At 43.1% G+C, this 14,620-nt stretch overlaps 2 long non-coding RNA genes across 2 annotated transcripts in view; one reads left to right on the plus strand and one right to left on the minus strand.

Annotated features, from left to right (window-relative positions):
* Window positions 1-2,559: 2,559 nt before the first annotated feature.
* LOC139077913 (uncharacterized) overlaps window positions 2,560-14,620 on the minus strand; it is a 67,235-nt gene continuing 55,174 nt past the window's right edge. Inside the window, exon 3 of the long non-coding RNA XR_011530562.1 lies at window positions 2,560-7,434. This is a non-coding gene — a long non-coding RNA (uncharacterized lncRNA). The remainder of the gene's footprint in view (window positions 7,435-14,620) is intronic.
* Window positions 10,568-13,412, plus strand: LOC139077912 (uncharacterized). The gene is made up of 3 exons (XR_011530561.1): window positions 10,568-10,720; window positions 12,031-12,223; window positions 13,101-13,412. It is a non-coding gene; the product is annotated as an uncharacterized lncRNA (long non-coding RNA).

The raw sequence follows: 14,620 nt of genomic DNA on the forward strand, positions 1-14,620 counted from the left end.
TATATATTCCACCTATATTTATTTCTATAGCTATCTATTTATATTGAAAACCACAAACCACACTTATATCTCTGATTCCAAACCAACACCACAAGGTTCATTCTAGTTTTCTCCCTTTCCATATTTCGTGAAGGGGGGGAGCATTATTTTGCCTACCACATATATTAACTCATTTAATCCTTATAACAACCCTATGATTTAGAAAAAAAATTGCCAGCCCAATGCCTCATCATCCCCAAACACTATAGTGTGTATTTCAAATGGTTCAGAAAAAAAGTTCTTAGTACCCTACTTGCAACTTTTCTCTAAGTTTGTGATTGTTTCAAACTTTTAAACAGTTTAGCTAGAAAAGATCTCTACGGATCAATAGACTATGAGATACAATAGTGTTCATAGTGTGTCTGGTAATCTGAATGAGATAAGGGCATTAATACAGTTTCCAAATTGGGGGAGGGGAGGAGAGAAAGGGAGAGACAGGATTTTAATCTAAGAAGGACAGGAGCTGAGAAAGGTGACTTGGGCTGCCTTATCTTTAACAACCTGGGCTGGTGGTTCAGAGTTGGAATCTTCGCTGTGTCATTTCATTAATCATTTACACATGGCCACTGACAGCCATCCAGGCCTGAGGTCCATGCAGGAGTTGGAGGTTCTTGATTAGCTAATCTGCCATCTTGGCTGAGACATAGGCCATCAATATGGCAGAATATTAGCCTAAACTAACCACTGAATGAGTTTCTTAAGGCATATTCAGCCACCTCAATGAGAGAAAAAAAGAATAGAACAAGGTGACTCACTGGCATCTTAGAAATTCTCTGGTCCAAGTCTCTTACTTTACAGGCAGAAAAACCCAAACACAAAGTGGTTAAGGATTTGGACAAGGTTTCACAGCTACTGAAACACTCAGAAAACACTCAGGCCCCCATACACATCATCGATGGCAAGCCAGAATTGCCTTACCTCCTCACCGACTTTGTTGCAAGTAGGAATAGACTTTATCAAGTGGCAGGGGAAGCCTTCTTTATCACAGGTGATTAGGGCTAGGAGTTGTTTGGTTAGTTACTAAAGTCAGCCAAAGTGTGAAAGTTATAAAGAGTGATATGTAAATACCTTAAATATTTTATTTGATAGTTTCCCTTTGCGACTCAATCTCCTCATTAGAGCTCCATGGTGTTGTTCTTGTATAAACCCCAGCCATGGTGCATCATCTCTGATTTCCACTGTGTGTTTCTTTAAAGAGGAGTTAAAACTTAAAAGAACTTAAAAATATTTGTCAAACAATTTGAGTGGCGAATCATTCTAGATTTTAATGTTTTTTCTTCTCACTCTTTTAGAGTGGTGCCACCCACACAGAATTCAACTGCAGTTTTCTTAGATGTGTGACTTGGGCAAGTTACTTAACCTCTTTTTGCTTCAATTGTCTTTCCAAAAAATGAGATACTTAAGGCTCATCTTGTATCTTCCCTGCCCCAGCCCTGGAATCAGCCATTTCTCCAAAAAGTCCTGGCTCCTTTTAGTGGTGAATGGTATTAGAAGCCAAGATCTGGGCACTAAGTGTACTCATCACTATTGGATTATTGCTATTCCCAGGTCCTCACGGTGGGCAGAACCAAGGAGTTTATGTTACATATATATTTATTTCTATATCTATTTATGCATGTTGAAAATCATGAGTCACACTGATATCTCCTATTCTAAACCAACGTTGCAAAATTTCTTCTAGTTTTCTTACTTTCCATATTTGTAACTCCCTTCTCCAACCATGAATAATCTCTTAATATATTTACTTATTTGAGCAATAGTCTTGTGTGTAACCAATCTACTATTTCTACCACCATTCTCTTCCTGTGTATACTCTGCCACTCCGTGCCCAGTCATCTTTCTACATAGACAATCTGCAACACTAGGTGGGCTCTGATCCCTCCCCATGCTGGGCCACTTCACACAAGGATGCCTATTTCATTCTGCTTAGATTCTGACTCACTGTGCCACACTGTCCTGCCCACCATGGATGCCCTCCTCACTCCATTTGCTCTAACTCCCCACACTGGGCCAATTCCCTGCATGGCCACACTTGTTACCTTGCTCAGTTCTGATACCCTATGTCAGGCCACCCTTCTCTACACTAGCCTCAGTCCACTCAGGCTCTGACACCCATTCTGGGCCACTGTGGCTTCCCCCCTTCTTTTGGAATAGATGCCAACTTTGGTCTGCATTACCTAAAGACATTAGGACTGAATTGCTCAAGAAGAAAAGGGGGAGAAGGAGAAGAAGAGCTCTTTTTTTGTTTTTAACACCTTCTCTGACACAATGAAGACTGTCAATAGGGTAAAGAAAGGAGGAACTGTTTGCATTCAATGAGACCATTTGATGCTTCACCTGTATTATGTAGGAAAAATTATTTCCTGATTTATTTATCCCCCAAAGTGTTTTGTCACCAAAAGGCACAAATTACTTTTTCACTGAGAACACCCTTGGCATTCAAATATTTAATTGCCATTATTATCAAGATCACTCATTAATTGATACTGTCTTTTATTTCTTTTTCACTTCATTCCCTCATTGGCACAGAGGCCTTACCTGTCCCGTCTCATGGTACTTAGCTCTTTATGTAATTTTTATATAGTCTTAAAGCCCTGGCACACATTGTATGATACAATCAGTGTGGGCTTAGAAGTCAGACAGAACTTGCATTCAAATGACTCTTATTTATCTCTCTTTTTTATAAGAATTAAAGACACACATATCTTTAAGATATATAACATATATATGATATATTTATTACATCTGCCACATGGTAAAGCATTCTCTAAAGTTTGTTCCTATCACATCTACCTTCCTGACAAAGTCTCATGTTTGTGCACGTATGTCTCTGTCTGTCTCTTTGTTCATTTTTTTTTTCCTTTGAGACCCGAGACCATGGGAAGAACTTCAGGTAAGTAAAAACTGGTAAATAACAACAACTCTGAAAACCAGAAAATTGGTCTAACTTCTCATTAAACTTTAAACAGATGTATTACCTGTTTCTCTCAGAAGTTTTTGACCCACTGGGCATTCCTAGGACTTCCCTGAAAAATTTGGATCTTGACAGTTTCAAGTGTCCTATGGTGTTTAGCATTATCCCAATGGTATTCTCATTATAGCCAATACAACAGCAGAGGAAAAGGGAAGTAGAAGCAACATTTCTGTAAATCTGCCTTTCGGTGCCCAATATACCAAGAGTGCATCCTGCTGCCTACTCATCTGAAAGTCTTTCTGGGTCCTAGCTTGCTTACCTCATTCTCTCTCAATCACTCATCATTGAGCTGTGAGGATTCCCTGTTCCCTCCATGTTTCAAAGACCATTCTAAGGCAAGTAGAACTGGAAAAGCTGTAAAAAATACTATTGGTCCAATCCACCCCAGTTAGTTGGAAAAATCCATATTTGTTGCCACATGAAAATATTATGTGGTATCCTGCATTCTGTTCCTGTCTTTGACCCACTTCTGTTGAAACTGTACTTTTTCCTTGGTTATTTTTTTGTAATTTTTAGTGTAAAATCCTTCCTCTGATTACACTGAAGCCTTGTGCAGAGTGAAGCATAGCGTCTCTCTCCTGCGATGAGATGGAAATTGTTATCTTTGCCCCCATGACACCAGAGTAAAATGGGAAACTGCACTTGTGTAATCATCAGAGTACAGACCCTATAAGAGAGGTACAAAATTGTTTCCTTCTTAGAGGGCTTAATTAAAATCATTACTTAAAAATAAGCATTGTGACAACATCATGATTGGGCTATTTTTGAACCGTGGAACACCTATGAGAATTCAGTGTTCCATGAGGAAAGTGCCTCTTCTCAGTTCACACATGTACGTTTGCTGGATTCAAAAATTTAAAGAAATCTATTAATCCTCTGGTAATGAATGTGCTGATTATTTTATAGTTGTCTAAAAATGAGAGGCATATCAAAATAATTTAATATTTTGTAATATTTTAGAGGGTCATTACAAGACATTCTCTTTTACTCAGTAAGGATTAAATAACCAAGTCTATGTGTTTTATTGCTGATTTCTACGATTAAAGCAAGTACATATAAGCTGAGCTGATTGCAATATAAAGAATTATTCTCCCGGGTCCTACTTGTATTCATTCTCTTTCTACATTTTAAAAACCCATTCATCAATTACTCTGCAGTGGCACCAGGACTTAGCATGCGCATATTATCTTCTCATATTCCTTTGCCGTCTTCCAAAATCATGAGTGTGCATGTGGGAATGTGTACACCCACCCGCACTCACAAACACATATGCACACACGCAAGCACATATAATGGCATCCAAACATATTTACCCATAATTACATTCTAGGCACTTTATCGAACACAGATATTTTTGCATTCATTTGTGGAAACTGAAAAGAATCCACACTAACGTGTAGAGTCTTAAAGCAAACCGTAATCTTATAAACAGTGAGGTGAACCTCAGAGGCAGTAGTCTTTTGATATGCAGCATAAGTGAAATGCTGCATAATATAAAATGATGGTGCTATTAATCCTTCGGCACTGGTGGTGCCCAGCCCCCCCTTCGCTATTGATACCCACACCATTGTCTCTGGCTTTAAACTTCATCAGTATGCAAACGGAGTGTCACTATGATGGGTGGTAACTTGGTTGGATGCACTTTCTACATTTCTGGCAAATGAGTATAATTATTTTCAGAGCTGCGGGCAACTCATGCATGTTTTATCCTCCATCTGGACCAGCACGGTACACAATAGTGATAAAAGATGATTTTCCCCGTTGGATGTTCACAGGCCATCATCGACACAGTCCTGATGAAATGGCCATGTATCCCCTAGCAGTTCTATATCTGCCACAGCTTGACAACAAAATTATTTCCCCATAGTACTAAAACACTTCAAATATTCAAGCCCTCTGTGCATATATTTGTGTTTTGAAGCATTCAGCGTTAACATAATGTGGTAATTTATAAACTGACAAATTAACTATGCAGAAATCACAGAGAGGCCTTATGAGGTCTGCAAAGCAGCAGAAAAGAAAGCAGAAGCTTTTTGCGCTCTGTAATAATAATAATCCTATCAACTGTCGCAGATTGCCCGGCCTCCCATTGTTACAGCCACACGCTCTGAAGCTTGCTTACTGTAGGTGCTTCTGCCCGAGATGGCTCGCCTCAAACCACGCCAACCGGGAGGCTCGGCTCGGGCTTAACGTGCCATCCCTCTCCGGGTCTGGGGCTGATGCAAAAAAGGGCACCAATAAAAAAATGCAAGTTGCCCATATTGAGCACAGAGAGCCAGAAATGGATGTGCGGGATGGAAGTTGGGGAGGGTGAGATTTGCCTTCCAGACAGGAAGTGAATTGAGGACTGGCAAAATCCATAACAGCAAAACTGAGATTATGCATGTGAAAGGACGATCAGCCTTCTTTGTTTTGTGGTTATAAAATCATTTGAATGATTAAAATCCATCATCTTGCTAGTCCGCTTTAGCAAATGCTGGCAATCCTTGAAGGCCCACTATTGATCCTCAGACAGACAGCTGAATGGAGGCAGCATCCATCAAAAGATGCAAAAGAGCGCATTTTCACTTTTATTGTATTAGCCTAATTCTCTTTCAGATGAATTAAAGACTAATTTTGCTAGATCAAGGGGACAGTCTGTATGTGTATCTTCTGCTGCCCCCATCTGTTTAACGTGTAGATTCTTAGAAGGCAGAATTAATTTTTTAGAGGCAAGAAAGTATTTACAAATTCTTTGTAAAAATACAGAACATTCCTTCATGATCCGCCAAGCCAGCCTCTCTTCCTTCCTTCCCCATGCACCCTGATCTCCACTCCGCCTCCCCCAGTCACTCCTCCCACACACACAGGCACACTTGCTCTCTTACAGATTCACACATGCATGCTAAACACACACACACACGCACACACACACACTCACACATGCCGTTCTTTAAATGGTATGTACCATGCTACGAGGCCTACCAAACATCAGACACTCTTTATCAGCAGTTGTGCCAGGGTCTCCATGGCAACAGTATAATAGATTTGCCCTTATTCAATCCCAGAGGCCACATTGAAGCGCAATGCAAAATTTGCTGGGGCCTGAATTCCTTTCAAGCCATGGCGCCCGTGTCAGGAAACAAGTCAATGCACAGACAGCACTGCACAGAAAGATGGAAAGGAACCTTTTCTCTCCACTGCTGTTTGCTCACAGTGACATTCAGCAGCTCGGGCCCTTCTAGATCTTGTTTCTGTCTCATTTTCTAGTTATTAATTCACTTCTTTGGGAGGAGAGGCGAGTGGGGGAGGGGAGCGCCATGCTTTGCAGTAATAAACCACCAATGAAAGTGCAAAGCAAGCTGCATAAAAACGAAGCGTTCTTCTCAGCCTCCAAGGTTATATAGGATTCAATATGGCTGAAGCCCACCACAGCTGCAGACTAAATTCTGGGGTGTGGTGCACCCCAGTGCTGAGCAGGGCTGAGCAGCCGAGCCAACCTCCTTGCCCCACACAGGAGTGGTATTTTGTGATGCTCAAGCAAACTTCCCCAGGGAAGGAGAGGCAGAAGAATGGACACATGCCCTTGTCCCAAAGCCAGTCTCGGCAGGCAGGAGGAATTCCCAGGAGCTCACACCTGAAGTACACTGTGGCTAAAACAAGCACAGCTTAAAAGTTAAACAATCATTTGTTTTAGGTTTATTTTAATCATTAGCTTTGGGACTTACAAGATGATTACTTTGTGGGTTAATTATTTTCTGTGCTGTGGCTTTCCAAACCTAATTGCTCAACTTCATTATTGTACATAGCGATCCATAGCTGGTTCCTAAAATTACCTGTCCAAATATTTTCCCTTTTGATTATCACTGAGAATTTGCTATTTTTCTCCCTGCGTCGGAACTTTGCATAAATGACTTGGTTGGGAGATTCCTGTGTGATTTTGAAGATTACTAGAGATATCACGGGCACGTGATAGAACTCACTTGGTGATGCTGTTAGGATCTGAAAGAAGACTCTTCAGGGGCTTTGCCCTGGTGAAGCCTAATTAACTTCAGGGCAGTGGTTCTCTTGCTTTCATGTACATCAAAAGCACCTGGAGTATTGTTAAAACACAGTTTCCTGAACCTCATCCCCAGAGACTCTGATTCAGCGGGTCAGGGTCAGGGCCAGGGCCCAGGCGTTTGCACCTCCAACAAGCTCACAGGTGATGCCAACGCTACTGGTCCAAGGACCAGGCTTTGAGGAGCACTGCTTTAGGCCAATCTCCATCTGTAAAATTCCTCGACCTCTGACTTAAAGTTTATTTTGGCTGTTTACCATAGCTTCAACTTCAGTGTCCTTCTTGAAGGGCATTACTTGTCATCCTAATATAATTACCCCTTTCTCCAGTGGATCAGACCCACAATTTCACCCAGCTCCTGGGACACAGAGAAGATGGAAGCCTGTGGAGAAGAAAAGAGTGTCAGGAGGTGAGGATATATCCTCAGGACTCGTGCTATACTTGCCATGTATTAGGACTTGATCAATATTTTTTGAATGAATACATGAGTGAGTAAATATAATAGAATTTCAAAGCTTTCATACTTTAGGAAAGAGATCTTAAGAATATAGGTGTTCTGTGTTTTATTTATATTGAAATATATTCAATGTTATATATTTGATTTTAAAAAGTGACATATGAATTTTCACTGGGAGAGGGATTAAATAGCACTTCAAATTCTTCTAGGAAGTTGGAACCATAGGATGAATCACTGTAGAAAGTAAAATCCTTTTAGGATTAAAAACATTACTCTCTACTTTATTTTTGTAAGTTTGGAATTTCAAGTGAGAAACACTACATTTTCATTTTAAGAAGCACCAATTTTACTTTTCACTGAACTAAATAAAAGTGTGCATTTTTGCCTGGTGTTTTAACTTGAAACCATCAATTATTTCTTTTCATTTCCTGCTCCTGTTGATTTGACCCTAAAATCTGGGTCATTTTAACAAATAAATAGTGTTAACAACAACAAAAAGTTGAGTCAATGCCACATAACACTAACTTAAGATGACTCTGTTCACTTTGATCAGACTTTGATTGTCTGTGCAAAGGGAGCTATGCATTAGAAAATGACTACCGAGGCGGGGGTGGGGGAGTGGTAAACTGAGAATTACAGTGTCCTGCTTTGTGAATTACCTAATCTACAGTGAATTCGTGATACGGTAATGGCAGTGTTTTTCACCACACTTTGCAGTATGTCTTCTGTTCTGAGGCTTTTCTTCCCAGAATAAGGCCAATGGCGCAGAAGTGGGCAGCCTCTTAGGCAGGGACCCCACTGGGCCCTCTCCACCCTTCCCCAGGAGAGGTGCAGTGGAGATGAGAAGAACTGACTTTTCTTCCCCATTCTGTCCTTGCTTCAGCCCTTGAATAGCATCATCCCACACTGACTGGTAAAAAATAAAATTCTCTTAACATAAATCTAAATATACAGAACTGGAGAATTGTTAAAACCAGCCCTGGTGGTCTAGTGGCTAAGATTCAGTGCCCTCACCACTGGGACCCTCGTTCATTTCCAGGTCAGGGAACCGCACCATCCACTGTAGGTTGTCACACTGTAGCGGATGCTTGTTGCTGCGATGCTGAAAGCTATGCCACCAACACTTGAAATGCCAGCAGGGTCACCCATGGTGGGCAGGTTTCAACAGAGCTTCCAGGGCAAAACAGACTAAGAAGAAGGACCTAGCCACCCAACTCCAAAAAAATGGGCCCTGAAAATCCTATGAACAGCAACAAAACATTGTCTGATACAGAGCCAGAAGGTGAGAGGATGGTGCAAAAAGACCAGGCAGGGTTCCACTCTGCTGTCCACACGGTCACTAGGAGTCAGAATCGACTCATGGCACTGACAACAAAGAACTGGTAAACTACATCTTTGAGAGGGTGCGACTTGATGCCTCCTTTTGCCAGAGGAGATAGATCCCAAGATCAAGCAACTACTCAGTGGCAGAGATGGGACCTGGTCCCCGTGCCTAGACTCTGACAGAGGTCTGATGACACCCACCACATGATACTCCAGCCTGCTTTGCCCTCCCAGGATGGGTGGCCTGTCACACTGCTTGAGTACATGTCACCCCCCACAGTCAACACCCTGCCACAGGCTACCCAGAGGGGAGAATGACCTCAGACTGCTATCAACAACTTGCAATTTGACAGGTATTTACTGAGCACCTGCTGTGTGCCCGGTGCTACACTGTTCTCTGACAGCACAGGATGAATGGACACAGACTTTTATTACAAGGTGGTTACAACCAGGGAAGTTTCTTTTTCACCACTTTACAATAGCCGTCTCCTCCGTAAACTTTGCAAACGGGAGTATGCCCCAGTGTGTCGGCAACCACAGATTAAACTGATTGTTACTTCCTCAAGTTTCCATTTTCCTTGATTGTAATTACTCTATTTCCTTGATTTTATGACATAGATTTTTCTAATTCACGCTTTAAGCTTTGGAAATCTGGATGGTTGCCTCTCACAGTCAAGGTCTGCATTATACTGGTGGTTGTCTGTCTTTATTTCTGAGATAGATTAAGCTGCATCTTAGAATGATATCTTAGAATTGAGGAAATAAAGGCATTTAAAATGTGATTTTTAATGTTAAATCTTTCCAACTACTGCACAATATATTGGTTTTAGTTGCTTTTTAAAGATAAACAGATACAAGACTTCCCAGGAGTGTCTCCCTTGCGGAGGGTGCTTTCAGGCTCCCTGTAGGTCCCTGAACTTGAACTTCTGGCTCCTTTGCCATTAGGGGCACTTCAGGGGAAACCAAGAAGCCCTGGTTTAGCTGATGCAACATTTTTGAATGGCAAAGTGAGAATGGGAAACAATCTGAAGGACGAACATGATGCTGAGCATTCAGTCAGAATCTGGACCCGTGAACAGTCAGACACAAACACTTTGGGATGAACCGTTCATTTTCACTTTATTAACATCCCCCAGGAAAGCTGGTCCATCATTTACTGTTACATTGTTGTATTTTTCCGCCTTGCCCCCATCTCAGTTCTTTGTGACCAGCAGAAACTTGGGACCCTGCCCCTTCTCACTGTCCTGCCCGGCCACCTGTCCAGCCCTGTGCTCAGCAATAATGACCAGCAGACAGTGCCTTTCTTGCCAAGTGGAGCTGACGCTCTGTAGGCCATTGTCTGTGGGGCTACGCTGCTGTCCCCATCACTGCCCCTACAGGACACTCGTCAACAGCTGTGAGAGGTTTCCCACCCTGGCCCATATAAAAGGAAGGCCTGGAAAGGCTTCTCGGAGCATCAGTTCAGAGGTCCCACAACCAGCCAAACAATACACGATTATTCAATGGCTCCAATTCATTTTCCTCTGCTCCTCCCCCATGGTTACCCTTGAGAGAAAACTAATTTGCAGAAAAATAGCCCCTGCCAGCTAACTTCTCCTCCTAAATGTATTATGACCCTGAACTCTTGTTTCTGTGGGTGCTTATTCTCATAGTAAATGCACAAGAGTTCTGAAAAGCCACTTCTCCTTTAAAAACTACCCCACACCCCAGCCTGGGAGATGCTTTCTTTCCTTTTATTCTTTGCTTCTCTTTTTAACATGTGTGCTGAAATTGGCACTTTCTCTTTTCAGTTCACTCCCTTCCTACTATTAATGCAGGCAGCAATGGAGAAATGTGCGCAATTTTTCCAGTCTCTGCACTCGGCAAGCCCATGGGTGATGGATTAAAGGTAACAGGCTCTACCTTACATATCACTATTTAAGCGAAGCGCTGAGCCGGCCAACCGGTGATGCATGGTGTCATCCAAGCGCCCGCTGCAAGCAGGGGAGCACGGCTGCCTCCACTGTTGTCTGAGTAAATAATGGGGCTAATGGCGTTTGGTGCAAATGAGACTCCTAGAGAACACGTCGGGCTCCTCCATCTCCTTATTTTTTTTCCTCTCTCTCTCCTCTCAGGAGCTTCACCAGTGTGGCCTGCCTTGGTTATCTGGGGGAGGAGGGAAGGTTCTCGGGGAGTTCAGGATTTTGTAACGAATATTGAACGCCAGGGAGAATGGATGCCAAGGTCAGGTTAAGAATAAAGAAAATTGATTTGGAAGTCTGGGTCACGATGTGAAAGGCCCTGAATGCTGCCAAAATATTTTCATTATCGCTGTTTTTGTTATGGAAAAGACGAGGCCCTGTGCAAGGAGGCTAAGAGGTGGGAGCTGAGGCTGCAGAGAGGGAGTCTGAGAGAAACAGGGGAATCAGAACTCCAGGATTTCCTGGCTTTGCGTCCCTGAGCCTCTTTGCCTGGCATTTGCCTCCCCTGGACAAGTATGTGGATGGACAAACACTGATAATGGCGCTTATTCCCACAGAACCAGGCAGTTCTGAACTCTCCCTTTCTGTCTCTCTCCTGGTTCACAGAAGCTGGAGACAAATTCTTCTAGTTCTCTTTGCAGGAGTAAGCTGTTCCATGCATCACTGTGACTCTTCGTTTCGGCCAGGCCTACAACAAATCTGCAACGCAGGGCTGTATATTTTAACAAAATCCTGTTATTATTGGAGCTCTGACCCGATTTTGCTTCTATATTCTGAAGTAGAAAAGACTCCAGTGGCATGAAATTAGCAACACATTCTGCTAGTGTGTTAATTGTGTGAGAGTTTTTGGCAGGAGGAGCTCTTAGCGCAACATGGAATTTATTTTTTATTTAAATTTGGTAGTGATTTCATGTCGTGTTTGAAGAGAAGCACCGTGGCTTAAACCACTTGGGACTTACTGTACTTTCAGGAAAAGAAAAAAAAAATGTGCCTAATGCAGTGGTGCAGAAGGAATTATGTAATTTTTTTACTTAGCAGGGAAGCTGCCAGCGCCAGTTTCTAATTCGTTAGGAGAGGTGGGCATTCCCAGGCAGGGGTCTAGAATGCCCTGGGCCCTGGTGCAGTGTCCAAATGCAGTCGTATCTGGCGTAGCAGATTACCTAGTTTCATAAAAGCAAAGATACATGAAAAACAAAGTCAAATCTCACGGGTGAGAGTGGCTATTTTTGTCCCATAGATACCCCTTCTGAATCACCCAAGGACCAAAGGGGAAGTTGTATGAACATGGCTGTTCATGTGACCATGCGGATGGGGAGCCATGTCCAGAAAGGTGAAGGACGGGCAGACGAGCCAACAGATGTGTCCCACCAAAGAGGATGGACCCCTGCCCTTATCTTGGGGGCAGGAGGCCACTCTGAAAGAGGAAAAAGGTAACATAACATTTATTGAATACTTGCTGTCTACCGGCTGCTGTACGGGCTGGCATATGTCATCTCCTTACCCCAGCCATATAAAAGGATTTTCTCTCCCTTTCCCCCTCTGCTCCTGGCCTCTTGCCCATCTCCTCTCCCTACAATTCCCTCCTTGCCCACCAGCCACCACTAAGCTCTCACCTGAGAGGCTCTGAGCTGCCCCAGCCAGCTGCGAGCTCCTCATTGTCCTTTACTGTGTGGCTCAGGCCAGCAGTTCAAAGCAGGACAGACAAGGGCTCTTCTCCCTGGTACCAACACTTCTGTATCAATTATTCCAGAATAATCCACCATGACTTTGATTCTGCAGACAGACAGAACAGGACTCCAATCCCAGCTCTCCCTCTTGATGCCCTTGGCAAGATGATTTATTCCCTGGACCTGGGTTTCTGCATCTGTGAGAAGCAGCCACACTTTGGGCCAGGATTACACAAGGTGATGGATGTAGAGTTCACAGCCCTGGGGCTGGCCCATGACCCCGTTAGGTCCCTTTGCTTCCCAACCCCACAGTCATGGCAGTCACATCTACTGAATCCACATTAGGGGCCAGGCACCATGCCAAGCTAGGCATGAACAGAGATGTCCCTGGAGAAACCACGGAGTACATACCACCCCTCATTTAACAGCCACACAACCTGGAAGGCGCTGCATGACAACCATCCTTCTACAAACAGCAAATCTGAGGCTTAGACGAGGGAAACCACATGGTAAAGAGTAGAGCCAGGATTTCACCTTGATTTGTCTGATTCCAAAGACTCTCCTTTTAATTCATTGGGTCTCAACCCTGTCTATCACGGGGAGCTTCTAGGTTTTTAGCTTTATTTCTTTTTTTTTTTAGGTTGAGCCCTCCATAAAAGCACCCAGTGAAGGGGCAGGTGGGTGCCGAATCTTCTCCCTGCTCTGCTTGCCAAGCCCCTGGACTGGGAGATTGCATTGGCTCTGAGGACACAGAGTGTGTGTGTGTGTGTGTGTGTGTGTGTGTGTGTGTGTGACTTAGATTAGGGAAAGGGGTGTGTGCTTTTCTAATTCACACAAAGGTTTTGTAGTAACAGCAACTGCCCTGAAATTGAACCTACCTCGCTGAGTTATTATGCTAGACAAATGTGAAAATTTAAATAAAATGGAGGCTCCCTAGGGGAGTTGAAATTTGAACCCAAGCTGTCAGTCTCTAAAGCACCTATCCTAACCCCTGTCATTTTCCCGGGAATGCAGAGAAGTGATGGTCTCTGGGGAATTCTACAGATAGGAAATTCTCTGGGCAGGCAGACGGGGAGAAGCCTCACAGAGGCGGGAGGTGCAGTCCCTCCCTTCAGGGCCAAAAGCAGGCCAATAAAAGCCAACCAGCTTGTTTCCTTTGCCCATCTAGTTAAGGCCTCAATGCCTTTGACCTTCAAAAAACATCTAAAACTTGCGATGACAAAAGTTTTCTTGGGGGAGAGGGACGTAGCTGACAAGGGAAATGGTGATGCTTGGCACCTGACCTCTGTTTCAAGTAGATTCCTTCCAGGCTACCTACTTGATAGGTAGGTAAGGTAAAGAAAATGAGATCGTAATGTGATAATCTGTCACTATTCCTCCTTATCAGATCATTGCCTTTGCTGGCCTTTGGACTGAATACTTGGCACAGCATTTTAGAACAAGAAGATCCCTTAGAAATAATCCACTCCAGTGGTTGGCATCAGAAAGCCCTTTTAAGGATGGAGGTCTTCACAGGACCCTTCACCATTTCTGAGCTTATACGTGTGTTAAGGTGGCAGAGGCTCACTAAAATACCTTATTTCTTTGCCTTCGACTAGAACTTTAGTAACTTAATATGCTAAAACTTTGGACATCTCATGCTGAGTTCTGGCCAGCAGCTATCTGTCTTTAATTGATAAGAATGACAATGAAATCACTATGACCCCAAACCCCACTTGGGGTCCTGATTCCCAAGCCAGGGTTTAGTTCCATCTTCTTGACATTTAGGTCAATGATGAATTTTGTTTGGTAATTAGTTTCAAATCACCCAGCTTGATTTTCAAAACAATAAATTCGTTTTTCAAATTTCATTTTAAAGAAAACATAAACTAGTGTAAATTTAACACCAGATCATTTGCCATCAATAGAAATAACTAGGAAAACAAGGCATTGTGATTGAATTCTAGCTAACTCAGTTGCCTACCACGCTCTTAAACTAAGGCCTCTTCCCTCTTTGTTAGGGAAAGGGGATGGGGAAGATTGGGTAACGTTGGAGAGGTGTTAAGGGAAAACCGGCCCCAAACTGTGGCTTTGTCTAGACTTATTCAGAATATGGAAAGGCAATCAAAAAGGGAATACTTTTCTCACAAAAGTTACGTCATATTCCTGCTGCCTTCAACC

Source organism: Equus przewalskii, chromosome 20, assembly GCF_037783145.1.
Source record: "Equus przewalskii isolate Varuska chromosome 20, EquPr2, whole genome shotgun sequence".
Taxonomy (NCBI): Eukaryota; Metazoa; Chordata; class Mammalia; order Perissodactyla; family Equidae; genus Equus; species Equus przewalskii.